Source organism: Bufo gargarizans, chromosome 4 (genome assembly GCF_014858855.1).
Source record: "Bufo gargarizans isolate SCDJY-AF-19 chromosome 4, ASM1485885v1, whole genome shotgun sequence".
Lineage (NCBI taxonomy): Eukaryota > Metazoa > Chordata > Amphibia > Anura > Bufonidae > Bufo > Bufo gargarizans.
Window position 1 is genome coordinate 148494811 of NC_058083.1, and position 23163 is coordinate 148517973.

At 48.0% G+C, this 23163-nt stretch overlaps 1 long non-coding RNA gene across 1 annotated transcript; it reads left to right on the forward strand.

The window, feature by feature from the left end:
• Positions 1–1277: 1277 nt before the first annotated feature.
• On the forward strand, positions 1278–22195 carry LOC122936244. The gene is made up of 3 exons (XR_006388898.1): positions 1278–1331; positions 21843–22000; positions 22072–22195. It is a non-coding gene; the product is annotated as an uncharacterized LOC122936244 (long non-coding RNA).
• Positions 22196–23163: the final 968 nt, after the last annotated feature.

Consider the following 23163-nt stretch of genomic DNA (forward strand, 5'->3'; position numbering starts at 1 on the left):
ATAGTAGGCATGGCTGTGATGGCCTTTTGGGGCAAGTAGTATGACGCTTGTTGATTGGCTGCTTTGTAGCCTTTCAAAAAGCGCCATAAAAATCGCCAAACACCGAACCTGAAACCAAACTTTTTTATGTAAATGTTCGGGTTCGGGTCCGGGTGCCGAAAACCCTAAAGTTCGGTACGAACCCGAACTTTACAGTTCGGGTTCCCTCAACTCTAGTCACCATCACTAGTTGGGTCCCATAGGGATCAGTATTGGGTCCTATTATCTTCAATATATAATCTTCAATAAACTGTATAAAGTAATTAACACATAAGTGGACAGTATACTGCTAAAGATGGATCTGGATGGATTGGAGGCTTAGGCAAAGAAATGGAAAATGTTTAATACTGATAAATGTACGTTATGCACATGGGAAGGAATAATGGAAGTCACCCGTACATACTAAATGGTAAAACACTGGGTAACAGTGGAAAAGGTCCTAGGAATTTTTGTAAACAGTAAACATAACTGTAGAAACCAGTGTCAGGCAGCTGCTGCCAAGGCCAATAGGATAATGGGTTGCATCAAAAGGGGCATAGATGGCCGTGATGAGAACATAGTCCTACCACTTTACAAATCACTAATCAGACCACACATGGAGTACTGTGCACAGTTCTGGGCTCCTGTGCACCAGAAAGAAATAGCAAAGCTGGAGAGGGTTCAGAGGAGGGCAACTAAAGCAATATCTGCAATTGGTGAACTACAGTACCCAGAAAGATTATTAAAATTAGGGTTATTTAGTTTAGAAAAATAGATGACTGAGGGGAGATCCAATAACTATGTATAACTATATTAGGGGTCAGTATAGAGATCTATCCCATCATCCATTTATCATAAGTACTGTGACTGTGACAAAGGGACATCCGCTGTATCTACGTCAACATAGAAGAGGATTCTTGACTGTAAGAGCAGTGAAACTCTGGGACTGTCTGCCAGAAGTTGTGATGATGAACTCACTAAAAGAGTTCAAGAGGGGCCGGGATGCATTTCTGGAGTGATTAGAGTTTTTTCCCCTAAAATGAAGAAAATTGCTTCTACCTCATAAGTTTTTTTTATAACAGGCTGAACTGGATGGACAGATGTCTTTTTTCAGCCTTACAAGCTATGGTACAATGGATGATAAGTCTTATGCGCCTTTAGACTAGTATCCAAAGTAGAAGAGGAATTTACAGAGGAGGTCATTCCTCTTCAACTTTAAATACTTTCCTACACTTGACAGCCAGTAATAGTCCGTGCTTAATACCTCAGATAGCAGCCCTATCCAGGAGAATATACAGACTTTAGGCAGAAGGGTGAGTTGCACACATTTGACTGCTATTTTCATGTTTATACCGTTAGACTGTCTAGTCTACGTTTACATCGCCTATTATCTGGCTTTCTTTCTTTTTGTCCATTTTTTGGAGCACAATGTTGCATCTTAAGTAGAGTTGAGCGAACACCTGGATGTTCGGGTTCGAGAAGTTCGGCCGAACATCCCGGAAATGTTCGGGTTCGGGATCCGAACCCGATCCGAACTTCGTCCCGAACCCGAACCCCATTGAAGTCAATGGGGACCCGAACTTTTCGGCACTAAAACGGCCGTAAAACAGCCCAGGAAAGGGCTAGAGGGCTGCAAAAGGCAGCAACATGTAGGTAAATCCCCTGCAAACAAATGTGGATAGGGAAATTAATTAAAATAAAAATTAAATAAATAAAAATTAACCAAAATCAATTGGAGAGAGGTTCCATAGCAGAGAATCTGGCTTCCCGTCACCCACCACTGGAACAGTCCATTCTCAGATATTTAGGCCCCGGCACCCAGGCAGAGGAGAGAGGTCCCGTAACAGAGAATCTGTCTTCATGTCAGCAGAGAATCAGTCTGCATGTCATAGCAGAGAATGAGGCTTCACGTCAGCCACCACTGCAACAGTCCATTGGCATATATTTAGGCCTAGCACACAGGCAGAGCAGAGAGGTCCCGTAACAGACGATCTGGCTTCATGTCAGCAGAGAATCAGTCTGCATGTCATAGCAGAGAATCAGGCTTCACGTCAGCCACCACTGCAACAGTCCATTGTCATAAATTTAGGCCCAGCACCCAGGCAGAGGAGAGAGGTCCCGTAACAGACAATCTGGCTTCATGTCAGCAGAGAATTAGTCTGCATGTCATAGCAGAGAATCAGGCTTCATGTCAGCCACCACTGCAACAGTCCATTGGCATATATTTAGGCCTAGCACACAGGCAGAGGAGAGGTTCATTCAACTTTGGGTAGCATCGCAATATAATGGTAAAATGAAAATAAAAATAGGATTGAATGAGGAAGTGCCCTGGAGTCCAATAATATATGGTTATGGGGAGGTAGTTAATGTCTAATCTGGACAAGGGACGGACAGGTCCTGTGGGATCCATGCCTGGTTCATTTTTATGAACGTCAGCTTGTCCACATTGGCTGTAGACAGGCGGCTGCGTTTGTCTGTAATGACGCCCCCTGCCGTGCTGAATACACGTTCAGACAAAACGCTGGCTGCCGGGCAGGCCAGCACCTCCAAGGCATAAAAGGCTAGCTCTGGCCACGTGGACAATTTAGAGACCCAGAAGTTGAATGGGGCCGAACCATCAGTCAGTACGTGGAGGGGTGTGCACACGTACTGTTCCACCATGTTAGTGAAATGTTGCCTCCTGCTAACACGTTGCGTATCAGGTGGTGGTGCAGTTAGCTGTGGCGTGTTGACAAAAGTTTTCCACATCTCTGCCATGCTAACCCTGCCCTCAGAGGAGCTGGCCGTGACACAGCTGCCTTGGCGACCTCTTGCTCCTCCTCTGCCTTGGCCTTGGGCTTCCACTTGTTCCCCTGTGACATTTGGGAATGCTCTCAGTAGCGCGTCTACCAACGTGCGCTTGTACTCGCGCATCTTCCTATCACGCTCCAGTGCAGGAAGTAAGGTGGGCACATTGTCTTTGTAGCGTGGATCCAGCAGGGTGGCAACCCAGTAGTCCGCACAGGTTAAAATGTGGGCAACTCTGCTGTCGTTGCGCAGGCACTGCAGCATGTAGTCGCTCATGTGTGCCAGGCTGCCCAGGGGTAAGGACAAGCTGTCCTCTGTGGGAGGCGTATCGTCATCGTCCTGCCTTTCCCCCCAGCCACGCACCAGTGATGGACCCGAGCTGCGTTGGGTGCCACCCCGCTGTGACCATGCTTCATCCTCATCCTCCTCCACCTCCTCCTCATCCTCGTCCTCCTCGTCCTCCAGTAGTGGGCCCTGGCTGGCCACATTTGTACCTGGCCTCTGCTGTTGCAAAAAACCTCCCTCTGAGTCACTTCGAAGAGACTGGCCTGAAAGTGCTAAAAATGACCCCTCTTCCTCATCCTCCTCCTCCTCCTCCTGGGCCACCTCCTGTTCCATCATCGCCCTAAGTGTTTTCTCAAGGAGACATAGAAGTGGTATTGTAACGCTGATAACGGTGTCATCGCCACTGGCCATGTTGGTGGAGTACTCGAAACAGCGCAACAGGGCACACAGGTCTCGCATGGAGGCCCAGTCATTGGTGGTGAAGTGGTGCTGTTCTGTAGTGCGACTGACCCGTGCGTGCTGCAGCTGAAACTCCACTATGGCCTGCTGCTGCTCGCACAGTCTGTCCAGCATGTGCAAGGTGGAGTTCCACCTGGTGGGCACGTCGCATATGAGGCGGTGAGCGGGAAGGCCGAAGTTACGCTGTAGCGCAGACAGGCGAGCAGCGGCAGGATGTGAACGCCGGAAGCGCGAACAGACGGCCCGCACTTTATGCAGCAGCTCTGACATGTCGGGGTAGTTGTGAATGAACTTCTGCACCACCAAATTCAGCACATGCGCCAAGCAAGGGATGTGCGTCAAATTGGCTAGTCCCAGAGCTGCAACGAGATTTCGCCCATTATCACACACCACCAGGCCGGGCTTGAGGCTCACCGGCAGCAACCACTCGTCGGTCTGTTGTTCAATACCCCGCCACAACTCCTGTGCGGTGTGGGGCCTGTCCCCCAAACATATGAGTTTCAGAATGGCCTGCTGACGTTTACCCCGGGCTGTGCTGAAGTTGGTGGTGAAGGTGTGTGGCTGACTGGATGAGCAGGTGGAAGAAGAGGAGGAGGAAGCCGAGAAGGAGGAGGTGGCAACAGGAGGCAAAGAATGTTGCCCTGCGATCCTTGGCGGCGGCAGGACGTGCGCCAAACAGCTCTCCGCCTGGGGCCCAGCTGCCACTACATTTACCCAGTGTGCAGTTAGGGAGATATAGCGTCCCTGGCCGTGCTTACTGGTCCACGTGTCTGTGGTTAGGTGGACCTTGCTACAGATGGCGTTGCGCAGTGCACACTTGATTTTATCGGATACTTGGTTGTGCAGGGAAGGCACGGCTCTCTTGGAGAAGTAGTGCCGGCTGGGAACAACATACTGTGGGACAGCAAGCGACATGAGCTGTTTGAAGCTGTCTGTGTCCACCAGCCTAAATGACAGCATTTCATAGGCCAGTAGTTTAGAAATGCTGGCATTCAGGGCCAGGGATCGAGGGTGGCTAGGTGGGAATTTACGCTTTCTATCAAATGTTTGTGAGATGGAGAGCTGAACGCTGGCGTGTGACATGGTTGAGACGCTTGGTGACGGAGGTGGTGGTGGTGGTGTTGGTGGTACATCCCCTGTTTGCTGGGCGGCAGGTGCCAACGTTCCTCCAGAGGCGGAGGAAGAGGCCGAGGCGGCAGCAGCAGAATAGGCCGAGGCGGCAGCAGCAGAAGAGGTAGCAGGGGGAGCCTGAGTGACTTCCTTGGTTTTAAGGTGTTTACTCCACTGCAGTTCATGCTTTGCATGCAGGTGCCTGGTCATGCAGGTTGTGCTCAGGTTCAGAACGTTAATGCCTCGCTTCAGGCTCTGATGGCACAGCGTGCAAACCACTCGGGTCTTGTCGTCAGCACATTGTTTGAAGAAGTGCCATGCCAGGGAACTCCTTGAAGCTGCCTTTGGGGTGCTCGGTCCCAGATGGCGGCGGTCAGTAGCAGGCGGAGTCTCTTGGCGGCGGGTGTTCTGCTTTTGCCCACTGCTCCCTCTTTTGCTACGCTGTTGGCTCGGTCTCACCACTGCCTCTTCCTCCGAACTGTGAAAGTCAGTGGCACGACCTTCATTCCATGTGGGGTCTAGGACCTCATCGTCCCCTGCATCGTCTTCCACCCAGTCTTGATCCCTGACCTCCTGTTCAGTCTGCACACTGCAGAAAGACGCAGCAGTTGGCACCTGTGTTTCGTCATCATCAGAGACATGCTGAGGTGGTATTCCCATGTCCTCATCATCAGGAAACATAAGTGGTTGTGCGTCAGTGCATTCTATGTCTTTCACCGCTGGGGAAGGGCTAGGTGGATGCCCTTGGGAAACCCTGCCAGCGGAGTCTTCAAACAGCATAAGAGACTGCTGCATAACTTGAGGCTGAGACAGTTTCCCTGGTATGCATGGGGGTGATGTGACAGACTGATGGGGTTGGTTTTCAGGCGCCATCTGTGCGCTTTCTGCAGAAGACTGGGTGGGAGATAATGTGAACGTGCTGGATCCACTGTCGGCCACCCAATTGACTAATGCCTGTACCTGCTCAGGCCTTACCATCCTTAGAACGGCATTGGGCCCCACCATATATCGCTGTAAATTCTGGCGGCTACTGGGACCTGAGGTAGTTGGTACACTAGGACGTGTGGATGTGGCAGAACGGCCACGTCCTCTCCCAGCACCAGAGGGTCCACTAACACCACCACGACCATGTCCACGTCCGCGTCCCTTACTAGATGTTTTTCTCATTGTTATGGTTCACCACAACAACAAATATATTATTTGGCCCAATGTATTGTATTCAAATTCAGCGGGATATAAATTTGAGGCCTAGTATTTAGGCGCTGGGTGACCGGTATGGATTTAGTGACAGAATTAGACTTGGAAATGCACAGAAGCGTGTGTGTGAAGTTATTCTGAATGACCCAATGTGCACCTTGAATATTATATACCCTTTTTGGGATAGATTTCAAATAGCTCTGATATAGCAGGAACCACTAAATTATGAAATTGCTAAATTGGGAATTGTACTTCAACCCAGAACAAAAAATGTGCTTTGACGGGCACTAAATAACTTTCCCAGCTACAACAGTACAGCGGTAACGAGAGATTTAGAGGGATTTAAATTTGAGGCCTAGTATTTAGGCGCTGGGTGACAGGTATGGGTTTAGTGACAGAATTAGACTTGGAAATACACAGTAGCGGGTGTGTGTGAAGTTATTCTGAATGACCCAATGTGCACCTTCAATATTATATACCCTTTTTGGGATAGATTTCAAATAGCTCTGATATAGCAGGAACCACTAAATTATGAAATTGCTAAATTGGGAATTGTACTTCAACCCAGAACAAAAAATGTGCTTTGACGGACACTAAATATCTTGCCCAGCAACAACAGTACAGCGGTGGGTAACGAGAGATTTAGAGGGATTTAAATTTGAGGCCTAGTATTTAGGCGCTGGGTCACCGGTATGGATTTAGTGACAGAATTAGACTTGGAAATGCACAGAAGCGTGTGTGTGAAGTTATTCTGAATGACCCTATGTGCACCTTCAATATTATATACCCTTTTAGGGATAGATTTCAAATAGCTCTGATATAGCAGAAACCACTAAATTATGAAATTGCTAAATTGGGAATTGTACTTCAACCCAGAACAAAAAATGTGCTTTGACGGACACTAAATATCTTGCCCAGCAACAACAGTACAGCGGTGGGTAACGAGAGATTTAGAGGGATTTAAATTTGAGGCCTAGTATTTAGGCGCTGGGTCACCGGTATGGATTTAGTGACAGAATTAGACTTGGAAATGCACAGAAGCGTGTGTGTGAAGTTATTCTGAATGACCCTATGTGCACCTTCAATATTATATACCCTTTTAGGGATAGATTTCAAATAGCTCTGATATAGCAGAAACCACTAAATTATGAAATTGCTAAATTGGGAATTGTACTTCAACCCAGAACAAAAAATGTGCTTTGACGGACACTAAATATCTTGCCCAGCAACAACAGTACAGCGGTGGGTAACGAGAGATTTAGAGGGATTTAAATTTGAGGCCTAGTATTTAGGCGCTGGGTGACAGGTATGGGTTTAGTGACAGAATTAGACTTGGAAATACACAGTAGCGGGTGTGTGTGAAGTTATTCTGAATGACCCAATGTGCACCTTCAATATTATATACCCTTTTTGGGATAGATTTCAAATAGCTCTGATATAGCAGGAACCACTAAATTATGAAATTGCTAAATTGGGAATTGTACTTCAACCCAGAACAAAAAATGTGCTTTGACGGACACTAAATATCTTGCCCAGCAACAACAGTACAGCGGTGGGTAACGAGAGATTTAGAGGGATTTAAATTTGAGGCCTAGTATTTAGGCGCTGGGTCACCGGTATGGATTTAGTGACAGAATTAGACTTGGAAATGCACAGAAGCGTGTGTGTGAAGTTATTCTGAATGACCCTATGTGCACCTTCAATATTATATACCCTTTTAGGGATAGATTTCAAATAGCTCTGATATAGCAGAAACCACTAAATTATGAAATTGCTAAATTGGGAATTGTACTTCAACCCAGAACAAAAAATGTGCTTTGACGGACACTAAATATCTTGCCCAGCAACAACAGTACAGTGGTGGGTAACGAGAGATTTAGAGGGATTTAAATTTGAGGCCTAGTATTTAGGCGCTGGGTCACCGGTATGGATTTAGTGACAGAATTAGACTTGGAAATGCACAGAAGCGTGTGTGTGAAGTTATTCTGAATGACCCTATGTGCACCTTCAATATTATATACCCTTTTAGGGATAGATTTCAAATAGCTCTGATATAGCAGAAACCACTAAATTATGAAATTGCTAAATTGGGAATTGTACTTCAACCCAGAACAAAAAATGTGCTTTGACGGACACTAAATATCTTGCCCAGCAACAACAGTACAGCGGTGGGTAACGAGAGATTTAGAGGGATTTAAATTTGAGGCCTAGTATTTAGGCGCTGGGTGACAGGTATGGGTTTAGTGACAGAATTAGACTTGGAAATACACAGTAGCGGGTGTGTGTGAAGTTATTCTGAATGACCCAATGTGCACCTTCAATATTATATACCCTTTTTGGGATAGATTTCAAATAGCTCTGATATAGCAGGAACCACTAAATTATGAAATTGCTAAATTGGGAATTGTATTTCAACCCAGAACAAGAAATGTGCTTGAACGGACACTAAATAACTCGCCCAGCTACAGCACTAGGGACAGATTTAGCTGGATATAAATTTGAGGCCTAGTATTTAGGCGCTGGGTGACCGGTATGGATTTAGTGACAGAATTAGACTGGGATATGGCCAAAAAATGAACAGACTATTGCTGGTTAAATGCACTTGGTGTGACAGCTTCACCCTGATGTAGGCTTTAGCCAAAAAACAACCACACCATTGAGGGTTAAATGCACTTGGTGACAGGCGCAGCTTGCCCCTGATTTTGTATATGGCCAAAAATGAACAGACTATTGCTGGTTAAATGCACTTGGTGTGACAGCTTCACCCTGATGTAGGCTTTAGCCAAAAAACAACCACACCATTGAGGGTTAAATGCACTTGGTGACAGGCGCAGCTTGCCCCTGATTTTGTATATGGCCAAAAAATGAACAGACTATTGCTGGTTAAATGCACTTGGTGTGACAGCTTCACCCTGATGTAGGCTTTAGCCAAAAAACAACCACACCATTGAGGGTTAAATGCACTTGGTGACAGGCGCAGCTTGCCCCTGATTTTGTATATGGCCAAAAAATGAACAGACTATTGCTGGTTAAATGCACTTGGTGTGACAGCTTCACCCTGATGTAGGCTTTAGCCAAAAAACAACCACACCATTGAGGGTTAAATGCACTTGGTCGCAGCTTGTGCTGGCGCACCACAAGACACAAAATGGCCGCCGATCACCCCAGAAAAATGAGACTGACAAACGGTCTGTGCAGCCTAAAAACAGTGAGCAATTGAGGATCAGCAGCTCAATGATCCACAGCTGCAGATCGATCAGTTAATCAAGTCCTTTGGAGGAGTTAATCTGCCTAATCTCGCCCTACTGTCGCAGCCGCAACCTCTCCCTACGCTAATCAGAGCAGAGTGACGGGCGGCGCTATGTGACTCCAGCTTAAATAGAGGCTGGGTCACATGGTGCTCTGGCCAATCACAGCCATGCCAATAGTAGGCATGGCTGTGATGGCCTCTTGGGGCAAGTAGTATGACGCTTGTTGATTGGCTGCTTTGCAGCCTTTCAAAAAGCGCCAAGAAAGCGTCACAAAAGCGCGAAGAAAGCGACGAACACCGAACCCGAACCCGGACTTTTACGAAAATGTCCGGGTTCGGGTCCGTGTCACGGACACCCCAAAATTCGGTACGAACCCGAACTATACAGTTCGAGTTCGCTCATCCCTAATCTTAAGTCATGCCCCTTTCTGGATGAGCACTACGTGCCTCAACACTCAGTGACCCCACTCTGTAACTTTACATGGTCTCCACTTTGTGGCTGACTTGCTGTGGTTCCTGAACGGTTCCACTTTACAATTATTCCAGTCATAGTTAATCACAGAATATCTAGGAGGGAAGGACTTTCACGAAGTGACTTGTTGCAATGGTGACATTCTTTTACAGGACCATGCTGGAATTCAGGGAGCTCTTTACAAGGACCCATTCTTTCACAGATGTTTGTAAAGGCAGACTGCATGGATGGGTGCTTGATTTTATACAGCTGTAGCAATGGGGCTGAATGAAACACCTGAGTTCACTGATTAAGAGGTGTGTCTCAATGCTTTTTTCCATGTAGTGTGCATGTTTAACAAATATCATAATAGCCTTTGGTTGATGGACACCACTGTATGACATATTTTACAGGCTTCCATTTAGTGTATGAGTTGGGAAGCTTCAGTGATATCACTGTCCAAATATGGCCTGTTTTACTAAAACTGAGGTTGGTCAGGAAGTGTGTGTTGAGCATCATGTCTTTCTGTGCAGCATGCATTCTTATTTAACCTCCCCTATTGTACCATCTTTTTGTGGTGCTCAGGTCAACATAGTCCACTGTATGCCTGTGTAGTGATAGAGAGATCCAGATATAAAAATTATTGTTAGGAGTAGGCAACCCCTCCCTTTGCATTCCTGTAGTGGGTCATCACCTCTTCCATGTCCATCCAGGCCGGAGATTGTAGCAATAAAAATCAGTAAGATGGAACAACTTCACAGAAACCAGAGCCCTATTATAAAATGTGAAGATGTCATGTACCAGCCTTATACAGACCAGAACCGGTAAAGGGGTCAGGAAAAGGCTAGTGTCCTTTCCAGCCGAGGTCACACATGAAAACCCTATCTTGCGATATACACGGAAGAAATAAGTGGACAAATCCATATTTGAGCCACGTGCTTCCTTCTGATAACTCAGGCCATGTATGTGCAACTATGGTATAAAAGTCAAATCGATCCCAGCTCAGTAACAGGAAGCAATTAGATAACTACATCTACCCTGCTGTTACCTCTGCCAAGTTTAGTACGCACGTTTGCGGGACATTGAGACGGAGTGGATGGAGGTAATATGAAATTGCTAAGGTGAATACCCTAAAAGATATTTCAATACCAAGATTTTGAGGCAGACTTGGTTTTCAGCATGTGGTTGCTAAAACTGTCATAGAAGGGCATTAACATACTCGCTGTCCTCCTCTGACATCACAGATGGGGGGGTGATGGGGTGGATGATACTGACCTTTTTTAACTAGTGTTGAGCAAACCCGAACTGTAAAGTTCGGGTCCGTACCGAATTTTGAGTTTGGGTACCCGGACCTGAACCTGAACTTTGCCGGAAAAGTTTGGGTTCGAGTTCGGTGTTCGGGCATTTAATAAAGCTTTTGAAAGGCTTTTAAGCTGTGGGCACTTAGAAGCCATCACAGCAATGCATAGTAATGGAATGACTTTAATTGGCCGGTGCATCATGTGACCCAGCCTCTATAAAAGCTGGATCACGTGTAGCACCGCCCATCAGCTCTGAGTAGTGCAGGGACAGGAAGCAGGCAGCTGAAATGAGGGACAGTGTTAGGAATCTGGCTATTTGTTTTGTGGGTGACCTATAATGATTTTTTGTGGGTTAAATACACCAGCTTTGCACCCCTGACACATAAATATAATAGTAAAATTGGCTGTTAATTCTGTGGGTGACCTAGAGGTTTTTTGTGGGAGCAATGCACCATCTTTGTACTCCTGACACAGAAATATAATAGTTAATCTGGCTGTTAATTCTGTGGGTGACCTATAGTGATTTTTGTGGGTGCAATGCACCTTTTTTGTACCCCTGACACAAAAATATAATAGTTAATTTGTCTGTTAGTTCAGTGGGTGACCTCAAAGAATGAGAAGTTAGTTAATCTGACTGCTAGTTTGGCCGGTGACATATACACATTTTTGGTGTGAGATACACGTGCACTGCATACGTGACAGGGAAAGTAATATAGTTAATCTGTCTGTTAGTTCAGTGGGTGACCTTAAAGAATGAGAAGGGCATCAAATAAGGGACATGGCCCTGGTCGTGGAGCTGCTGGGGTTGGTGGAGTTCCTGTTGCAGGGAGAGGACGTGGTCGATCTGTGCCAGCTACACGCCCAAATGGAACACCTTCCTCAGGTGCACGTAGGTGACAGAATGTTCAGCGCTATTTTGCAGGCCCGAATACCGGTGTACGAATGGTGAGGCCAGAGCAAGTAGAGGCGATAGTAGATTGGGTGGCTGACAGTGCCTCCAGTTCCTTCACATTGTCTCCCACCCAGTCTCCTGCTGAAACTGCAGAGTTGGCACCTGCAGCCCATGGCCATCAGTCTTTCGCCTCCTTGCAAATCAGCCAAGCAGTCTGAGCCCCAAGTCACGCAGCAGTCTCTTATGATTTTTGATGACTCTGCTAGCAGGGTTTCCAAGGGCCGTCCACATAGCCCTGCCCCAGAAGAGGAAAAGATTGCGTGCACTGATGCTTAACCACTTATGTTTCAGGATGTGGACATGGGAGGACCACTGCAGCACGCCTCTGATGATAATGACAAAACACAGGTGCCAAGCACTGCGGTTTCTGCCATGTGCAGACTGGCAAGGAGGGCAGTGGTAAAGAGTGGGTGGAAGATGATAAGGTCCTAGACCCCACATGGAATCAAAGTCATGTGAGTGACGTGTGCAGTTCAGAGGAACAGGTGGTGGTCACACAGCGCCATCCGCACAGCAAAAGAGGGAGCAGGGTGCAAAAGCAGAGTGTCTGTCCCCTAGTCAATACACCTGCTACTGCCCCCCGCACCAAGGGACTGAGCACACCAAAGCCAGCTCCAAGGAGTTCCCTGGCGTTGCCAAGTGCAGCATGCCAGACCTGCAGGGTATTGCGAAGTGAGGTCACGGTTATGGGCAAACGAGGGTTACTCACTGTTTGTAGGAGAACCCTGGGCAGGCATGCGGCAGTGAAGGAGAGGCTGACACAAAATTCCTCTGGGGCACACTCTGTATGTATGGACCAGACCAGATGGTGGATGAGGTGCCCTGGGTGTTTTGAGTGCCTGGGGCAAGGTCCCTTTAAGGATCGTGACGCCAGTGCCTGTACCGTGGCACACCGGTTTCTAGCAGTAATAAGTGAGGAACACAAGTTGCGGTGAACCAAACTTTGCTTTACTTGGAACAGTCCAACTTTATACAATAAGGTGGTAAATACAGTCCCTTGCATCAAAGGCTTCACAAGCAGGCTTAATTTCAATACTGGCAGGTATAATCTTGGCAAGATACTCGGAGGGTAATATATCCACACTTCCCAGCCCAGGCTGCACTATTTCACAGTTATACTGGCTGGCTGTATTCCAAGGCTCGTCTGCCTAAATGCTGGCTTTTATCCTTGGCAAATAATCTCCCTCCCGTATTTATCCTTGCACTGTATTTATAGTCCTTCTGCCCTTCAGCTTACTTGTGTCTAACTGGATACACTGGTGCTGCTTGGCTTAAGGGTACTGCAGGTTTCTCCCAGGAGGCAAGCTCTTCTACTGGGGTGTCTCTTCTGAGCTAAACATAGACTCAGGAACTTCAGGCTGACTAGGCTTCACTTCTAGCCACCTGGACTGCACTAACTCTTCCCTGTCTGGGCCTACCTATATATACTCAGGGCTCTCTAGCTCCCTCTAACGTCTAGGAGGCTGAACTACACCCTAACAGGCCTTATACCCAGATAACACAGGGAAAATGAACATACAACATCACATTAATGCAATAGACATGTTAACCCTTGTGTAGTGCCCACCTTTACCTAGTGGGACACTACATACCCCCGCGCTATGACGTTGCCCGTCCTCGGCGCAACATAAAGGGGTCCGCCCAGCTGGAAACTGCAACCTGAAAGACAAAACGACAAACAGGCATATACAGCAATTACCACTTTAGCAGCATAAACATATCAAGCAGTTCCACTGGAAAATGCGGTGAATAGGGGCGTTGTTCTCTTCTCTCAGGATAGTATAAGGGAACAGGGGACGCTGACCTGGCACAGCGGATCAAGGATAACCAGGATAGTCCATAATAATAGTCCATATAAAATGCAAATATAACATAAGCCCCTGGAGGCTCAAAGAATAAAAATGAGTCCGTACCCAGGCTTGTAGAAGATTAAACAGGGGTTTCCCGTGAGGGGCTACCTGGGCCCATAATGTAGTCCCCAAATCTCACAGGTGGGTGCCCCTTAGTAGACCGCGTGGATCTCCTTACTGGCAGAGGTTCTTCCTGCCTTGGCTCAGGAAGGTCAGAGGAGCCCACAGGCTCTGGGGCTACTTCAGGTGCTCTCTGGGACAAGTTGTCCTGTGGAGAAGGAACCGGAGCTGGTACCACCAAGTTTAACCAGGGCGTGAGAAACCAATGAAGTGGATCTTTATCATGTATCAAGTTCTCAACAGCCTGCATAGGATCAACAGGTGGAGCTGGCAATTTGGGCTCAGGAAGCTCCGGCTCAATGTCCTCTGTTGCAGGTTCTCCTTCTGTACAAGGCTTTAAACGGTTTCTATGTACAACTTGGGAGCCTTTACCTTCTCTGGAGATTTGGTAAATGTGAGCCTCAGCATTAGGAATGGCAGAAATGACATAGGGAATCCTTTCCCACTTACTTTCCAATATACTGGTTCGATGGTTGTTCTTCAACCACACCATGTATCCTAGAGCTAGAGGTTCCGCATGAGCAGCCAGGTCATAGTCTCTTTTCTGTCGTTCCCGGGCATTCTCCATGCGCTCCAGGCCTGAACAATCTCCTTAGCATTGAGGAGGCGTCTTTGATGCTCCACCACCCTCTGGTCATGGCGTTCACTTCGCCCCACAGCACAGGCAGTGCATTCTCGGCACCATTTCTCAATGTCTTCTCCCATCCCGATCCAATAGAATCTTCTGCGAATGGTGGCCTCAGTCTTCTGCACGCCGAAGTGTCCGGACTGGTGGTGATACATCTCTAACACCAGACTGGCATCTCAACGTGGTATGAGGATCTGATATATCCTATCACAGGACACTGGATCCAGGCTCCTCCTAAGCAACAGGCCCTTTTGGAGGAAAAGTTGGTGGCGATGTCTCCACAGTCTCACTAGTTCTGAGTCTGCACTCTTCCTGCGGAATCTCTCAGGAGTTCTCCCACTGGTAAGGAAGTCGAGCAGTTTACCGAGGACTCTACTTTCGGACTGGAGCTTAATCCACCTTTCTTGGTCGCCCCTGGACTCAGGAATATCTAATGAGGAAGGATCAGCAGTGGAGAGGTTTTCAGTAGGGATGAGCGAACTCGAACTGTATAGTTCGGGTTCGTACCGAATTTTAGGGTGTCCGTGACACGGACCCGAACCCGGACATTTTCGTAAAAGTCCGGGTTCGGGTTCGGTGTTCGTCGCTTTCTTGGCGCTTTTGTGACGCTTTCTTGGCGCTTTTTGAAAGGCTGCAAAGCAGCCAATCAACAAGCGTCATACTACTTGCCCCAAGAGGCCATCACAGCCATGCCTACTATTGGCATGGCTGTGATTGGCCAGAGTACCATGTGACCCAGCCTCTAATTTAAGCTGGAGTCACATAGCGCCGCCCGTCACTCTGCTCTGATTAACGTAGGGAGAGGTTGCGGCTGCGACAGTAGGGCGAGATTAGGCAGATTAACTCCTCCAAAGGACTTGATTATTGATCGATCTGCAGCTGTGGGTCATTGAGCTGCTGATACTCAATTGCTCACTGTTTTTAGGCTGCCCAGACCTTTTGTCAGTCACATTTTTCTGGGGTGATCGGCGGCCATTTTGTGTCTTGTGGTGCGCCAGCACAAGCTGCGACCAAGTGCATTTAACCCTCAATGGTGTGGTTGTTTTTTGGCTAAAGCCTACATCAGGGTGAAGCTGTCACACCAAGTGCATTTAACCAGCAATAGTCTGTTTATTTTTTGGCCATATACTACATCAGGGGCAAGCTGCGCCTGTCACCAAGTGCATTTAACCCTCAATGGTGTGGTTGTTTTTTGGCTAAAGCCTACATCAGGGTGAAGCTGTCACACCAAGTGCATTTAACCAGCAATAGTCTGTTTATTTTTTGGCCATATACTACATCAGGGGCAAGCTGCACCCGTCACCAAGTGCATTTAACCCTCAGTAGTGTGGTTGGTCAAGCTATCACACCAAGTGCATTTAACCAGCAATAGTCTGTTCATTTTTTGGCCATATACTAAATCAGGGGCAAGCTGCGCCCGTCAACCCTAAGTGCATTTAACCAGCAATAGTCTGTTCATTTTTTGGCCATATACTACATCAGGGGCAAGCTGCGCCCGTCACCAAGTGCATTTAACCCTCAGTAGTGTGGTTGGTCAAGCTGTCACACCAAGTGCATTTAACCAGCAATAGTCTGTTCATTTTTTGGCCATATACTAAATCAGGGGCAAGCTGCGCCCGTCACCAAGTGCATTTAACCAGCAATAGTCTGTTCATTTTTGGCCATATACTACATCAGGGGCAAGCTGCGCCCGTCACCAAGTGCATTTAACCCTCAGTAGTGTGGTTGGTCAAGCTGTGACATCAAGTGCAATTAACCAGCAATAGTCTGTTCATTTTTTGGCCATATACTACATCAGGGGCAAGCTGCGCCCGTCACCAAGTGCATTTAACCAGCAATAGTGTGGTTATTTTTTGGCCATATCCCAGTCTAATTCTGTCACTAAATCCATACCGGTCACCCAGCGCCTAAATACTAGGCCTCAAATTTATATCCCGCTAAATCTGTCGTTACCGCTGTACTGTTGTGGCTGGGCAAGTTATTTAGTGTCCGTCAAAGCACATTTTTTGTTCAGGGTTGAAATACAATTCCCAATTTAGCAATTTCATAATTTAGTGGTTTCTGCTATATCAGAGCTATTTGAAATCTATCCCTAAAAGGGTATATAATATTCAAGGTGCACATAGGGTCATTCAGAATAACTTCACACACACGCTACTGTGCATTTCCAAGTCTAATTCTGTCACTAAATCCATACCGGTCACCCAGCGCCTAAATACTAGGCCTCAAATTTATATCCCGCTGAATTTGAATACAATACATTGGGCCAAATAATATTTTTGTTGTTGTGGTGAACCATAACAATGAGGAAAACATCTAGTAAGGGACGCGGACGTGGACATGGTCGTGGTGGTGTTAGTGGACCCTCTGGTGCTGGGAGAGGACGTGGCCGTTCTGCCACATCCACACGTCCTAGTGTACCAACTACCTCAGGTCCCAGTAGCCGCCAGAATTTACAGCGATATATGGTGGGGCCCAATGCCGTTCTAAGGATGGTAAGGCCTGAGCAGGTACAGGCATTAGTCAATTGGGTGGCCGACAGTGGATCCAGCACGTTCACATTATCTCCCACCCAGTCTTCTGCAGAAAGCGCACAGATGGCGCCTGAAAACCAACCCCATCAGTCTGTCACATCACCCCCATGCATACCAGGGAAACTGTCTCAGCCTCAAGTTATGCAGCAGTCTCTTATGCTGTTTGAAGACTCCGCTGGCAGGGTTTCCCAAGGGCATCCACCTAGCCCTTCCCCAGCGGTGGAAGACATAGACTGCACTGACGCACAACCACTTATGTTTCCTGATGATGAGGACATGGGAATACCACCTCAGCATGTCTCTGATGATGACGAAACACAGGTGCCAACTGCTGCGTCTTTCTGCAGTGTGCAGACTGAACAGGAGGTCAGGGATCAAGACTGGGTGGAAGACGATGCAGGGGACGATGAGGTCCTAGACCCCACATGGAATGAAGGTCGTGCCACTGACTTTCACAGTTCGGAGGAAGAGGCAGTGGTGAGACCGAGCCAACAGCGTAGCAAAAGAGGGAGCAGTGGGCAAAAGCAGAACACCCTGCCGCCAGAGAGACTCCGCCTGCTACTGACCGCCGCCATCTGGGACCGAGCACCCCAAAGGCAGCTTCAAGGAGTTCCCTGGCATGGCACTTCTTCAAACAATGTGCTGACGACAAGACCCGAGTGGTTTGCACGCTGTTCCATCAGAGCCTGAAGCGAGGCATTAACGTTCTGAACCTTAGCACAACCTGCATGACCAGGCACCTGCATGCAAAGCATGAACTGCAGTGGAGTAAACACCTTAAAACCAAGGAAGTCACTCAGGCTCCCCCTGCTACCTCTTCTGCTGCTGCCGCCTCGGCCTCTTCCTCTGGAGGAACGTTGGCACCTGCCGCCCAGCAAACAGGGGATGTACCACCAACACCACCACCACCTCCGTCACCAAGCGTCTCAACCATGTCACACGGCAGCGTTCAGCTCTCCATCTCACAAACATTTGAGAGAAAGCATAAATTCCCACCTAGCCACCCTCGATCCCTGGCCCTGAATGCCAGCATTTCTAAACTACTGGCCTATGAAATGCTGTCATTTAGGCTGGTGGACACAGACAGCTTCAAACAGCTCATGTCGCTTGCTGTCCCACAGTATGTTGTTCCCAGCCGCCACTACTTCTCCAAGAGAGCCGTGCCTTCCCTGCACAACCAAGTATCCGATAAAATCAAGTGTACACTGCGCAACGCCATCTGTAGCAAGGTCCACCTAACCACAGATATGTGGACCAGTAAGCACGGCCAGGGACGCTATATCTCCCTAACTGCACACTGGGTAAATGTAGTGGCAGCTGGGCCCCAGGCGGATAGCTGTTTAGCGCACGTCCTTCCGCCGCCTATGATCGCAGGGCAACATTCTTTGCCTCCTGTTGCCACCTCCACCTTCTCGGCTTCCTCCTCCTCTTCTTCCACCTGCTCATCCAGTCAGCCACACACCTTCACCACCAACTTCAGCACAGCCCGGGGTAAACGTCAGCAGGCCATTCTGAAACTCATATGTTTGGGGGACAGGCCCCACACCGCACAGGAGTTGTGGCGGGGTATAGAACAACAGACCGACGAGTGGTTGCTGCCGGTGAGCCTCAAGCCCGGCCTGGTGGTGTGTGATAATGGGCGAAATCTCATTGCAGCTCTGGGACTAGCCAATTTGACGCACATCCCTTGCTTGGCGCATGTGCTGAATTTGGTGGTGCAGAAGTTCATTCACAACTACCCCGACATGTCAGAGCTGCTGCATAAAGTGCGGGCCGTCTGTTCGCGCTTCCGGCGTTCACATCCTGCTGCTGCTCGTCTGTCTGCGCTACAGCGTAACTTCGGCCTTCCTGCTCACCGCCTCATATGCGACGTGCCCACCAGTTGGAACTCCACCTTGCACATGCTGGACAGACTGTGCGAGCAGCAGCAGGCCATAGTGGAGTTTCAGCTGCAGCACGCACGGGTCAGTCGCACTACAGAACAGCACCACTTCACCACCAATGACTGGGCCTCCATGCGAGACCTGTGTGCCCTGTTGCGCTGTTTCGAGTACTCCACCAACATGGCTAGTGGCGATGACGCCGTTATCAGCGTTACAATACCACTTCTATGTCTCCTTGAGAAAACACTTAGGGCGATGATGGAAGAGGAGGTGGCCCAGGAGGAGGAGGAGGAGGAGGAAGAGGGGTCATTTTTAGCACTTTCAGGCCAGTCTCTTCGAAGTGACTCAGAGGGAGGTTTTTGGCAACAGCAGAGGCCAGGTACAAATGTGGCCAGCCAGGGCCCACTACTGGAGGACGAGGAGGACGAGGATGAGGAGGAGGTGGAGGAGGATGAGGATGAAGCATGGTCACAGCGGGGTGGCACCCAACGCAGCTCGGGTCCATCACTGGTGCGTGGCTGGGGGGAAAGGCAGGACGATGACGATACGCCTCCCACAGAGGACAGCTTGTCCTTACCCCTGGACAGCCTGGCACACATGAGCGACTACATGCTGCAGTGCCTGCGCAACGACAGCAGAGTTGCCCACATTTTAACCTGTGCGGACTACTGGGTTGCCACCCTGCTGGATCCACGCTACAAAGACAATGTGCCCACCTTACTTCCTGCACTGGAGCGTGATAGGAAGATGCGCGAGTACAAGCGCACGTTGGTAGACCCGCTACTGAGAGCATTCCCAAATGTCACAGGGGAACAAGTAGAAGGCCAAGGCAGAGGAGGAGCAAGAGGTCGCCAAGGCAGCTGTGTCACGGCCAGCTCCTCTGAGGGCAGGGTTAGCATGGCAGAGATGTGGAAAACTTTTGTCAACACGCCACAGCTAACTGCACCACCACCTGATACGCAACGTGTTAGCAGGAGGCAACATTTCACTAACATGGTGGAACAGTACATGTGCACACCCCTCCACGTACTGACTGATGGTTCGGCCCCATTCAACTTCTGGGTCTCTAAATTGTCCACGTGGCCAGAGCTAGCCTTTTATGCCTTGGAGGTGCTGGCCTGCCCGGCGGCCAGCGTTTTGTCTGAACGTGTATTCAGCACGGCAGGGGGCGTCATTACAGACAAACGCAGCCGCCTGTCTACAGCCAATGTGGACAAGCTGACGTTCATAAAAATGAACCAGGCATGGATCCCACAGGATCTATCCGTCCCTTGTCCAGATTAGACATTAACTACCTCCCCTTAACCATATATTATTGGACTCCAGGGCACTTCCTCATTCAATCCTATTTTTATTTTCATTTTACCATTATATTGCGAAGCTACCCAAAGTTGAATGAACCTCTCCTCTGTCTGGGTGCCGGGGCCTAAATATATGCCAATGGACTGTTCCAATGTTGGGTGACGTGAAGCCTGATTCTCTGCTATGACATGCAGACTGATTCTCTGCTGACATGAAGCCAGATCCTCTGTTACGGGACCTCTCTCCTCTGCCTGGGTGCTGGGCCCAAATTTATGACAATGGACTGTTGCAGTGGTGGGTGACGTGAAGCCTGATTCTCTGCTATGACATGAAGACTGATTCTCTGCTGACATGAAGCCAGATTGTCTGTTACGGGACCTCTCTCCTCTGCCTGGGTGCTGGGCCTAAATATATGCCAATGGACTGTTGCAGTGGTGGCTGACGTGAAGCCTCGTTCTCTGCTATGACATGCAGACTAATTCTCTGCTGACATGAAGCCAGATTGTCTGTTACGGGACCTCTCTCCTCTGCCTGGGTGCTGGGCCTAAATTTATGACAATGGACTGTTGCAGTGGTGGGTGACGTGAAGCCTGATTCTCTGCTATGACATGCAGACTGATTCTCTGCTGACATGAAGCCAGCCAGATCCTCTGTTACGGGACCTCTCTCCTCTGCCTGGGTGCTGGGCCTAAATTTATGAAAATGGACTCTTACAGTGGTGGGTGACGTGAAGCCTGATTCTCTGCTATGACATGAAGACTGATTCTCTGCTGACATGAAGCCAGATTGTCTGTTACGGGACCTCTCTCCTCTGCCTGGGTGCTGGGCCTAAATATATGCCAATGGACTGTTGCAGTGGTGGCTGACGAGAAGCCTCATTCTCTGCTATGACATGCAGACTAATTCTCTGCTGACATGAAGCCAGATCCTCTGTTACGGGACCTCTCTCCTCTGCCTGTGTGCTGGGCCTAAATATATGCCAATGGACTGTTGCACTGGTGGCTGACGTGAAGCCTGATTCTCTGCTATGATATGAAGACTGATTCTCTGCTGACATGAAGCCAGATTGTCTGTTACTGGACCTCTCTCCTCTGCCTGGGTGCTGGGCCTAAATTTATGACAATGGACTGTTGCAGTGGTGGCTGACGTGAAGCCTGATTCTCTGGCATGACATGCAGACTGATTCTCTGCTGACATGAAGCCAGATTCTCTGTTACGGGACCTCTCTCCTCTGCCTGTGTGCCGGGGCCTAAATATCTGAGAATGGACTGTTCCAGTGGTGGGTGACGGGAAGCCAGATTCTCTGCTATGGAACCTCTCTCCAATTGATTTTGGTTAATTTTTATTTATTTAATTTTTATTTTAATTCATTTCCCTATCCACATTTGTTTGCAGGGGATTTACCTACATGTTGCTGCCTTTTGCAGCCCTCTAGCCCTTTCCTGGGCTGTTTTACAGCCGTTTTAGTGCCGAAAAGTTCGGGTCCCCATTGACTTCAATGGGGTTCGGGTTCGGGACGAAGTTCGGATCGGGTTCGGATCCCGAACCCGAACATTTCCGGGAAGTTCGGCCGAACTTCTCGAACCCGAACATCCAGGTGTTCGCTCAACTCTAGTTGTAAGGTGAATATATTTAATTTTTTTTAACTAAAGTGACATAGTAATAAATAACGGATAAATAATATAGTAAATCAAAATGTATTAATTTTTTTGCAGTAAAAAGACTAAAAACAAAATGAATTTCATGTCGTGATCAGTTTCGCCGTGAGTTCAATGCCAACAAAGGTCATAGCGGCGATGGGAAACAAAAAAAAACAACCATATCTATACACCAAGGATTTACAGTTTCTTTTACCTATAATGGACCTGCGACCGTAAGTATTGTTTTTTTTTTCAAAAATGTATAATAGTTTTTTTTTCTACTATAATTTTTTTCTTTAATTAGTACTGTGGATAATCTGGAGGCTGAAGGTGACTCTTCAACTGATATAGATAATCTGACACCACCACCATCATGTTCAACAGCTGCTGTAGAAATGGAGGATGTTCCAAGACCAGATGAGGAAAGTCATCAGGAAACTTCTCCTCAACAGCCTACTCAGCGTCAAAGCAAAAGGAGGGGAGGCAGTAATCAACAAGCTCCCTCTGAGATGGCCAGAAGAGACTATATTGACTCTCAAGTTTTTGAGTACTTAAACAAAAACAAATCTGATACACAAGAGGAAAAAATGTTACGTTCACTGTCAGTTGGTTTATCTCGAATACCAGAAGACCGCCATATGATGGTACTAAATGTTATGTCCTCTGTACTGTATATATTTGAGGGGGATAACATGCCCCTCGACATGATCCAGTATGTTGATCAGGAAAAAATGCGACAGGCACAGATTCGATCGCAAACAAGATCCAATATACCGTCTGCAACAAGTATGTCACAGATTCCTATGCCTGCTCAAACAATGCAAAGCAGTTCTACATTTGCTTCAATAGTTCGCAGGGGAAGTGGTCCATACACCCGTGAACTTTTTGATTTGTGATTAAAAAAAAATTATTTATAGTTTTATAAAAAGTTTTTCCAAATCAATTAAATTGTGTCAGTCTTTATTAACCGCTACAGGACCGTCGTACGCAGGATCGCATCCTGGCGGCAGCCCTGTTATTCCTCCTGGATCGGAAGGTAAGCGAATGGATCTACAGCCTGCCAGCGGCGATCGTTCGCTGGCAGGCTGTAGAAGCTTTTTTTTTAACCCCTAACAGGTATATTAGACGCTGTTTTGATAACTGCATCTAATATACCTGCTACCTGGTCCTCTGGTGGTCCCTTTTGCTTGGATAGACCACCAGAGGACACAGGCAGCTCTGTAATAAGTAGCACCAAGCACCACACTACACTACACCCCCCCCCCCCCCCCGGTCACTTATTAACCCCTTATTACTCCCTGATCACCCCCCTGTCATTGATCACCCCCCTGTAAGACTTCATTCAGACATTTTTTGCCACAAGTTAGTGGAATATGAGACTTTGTAAGGAAAAAAA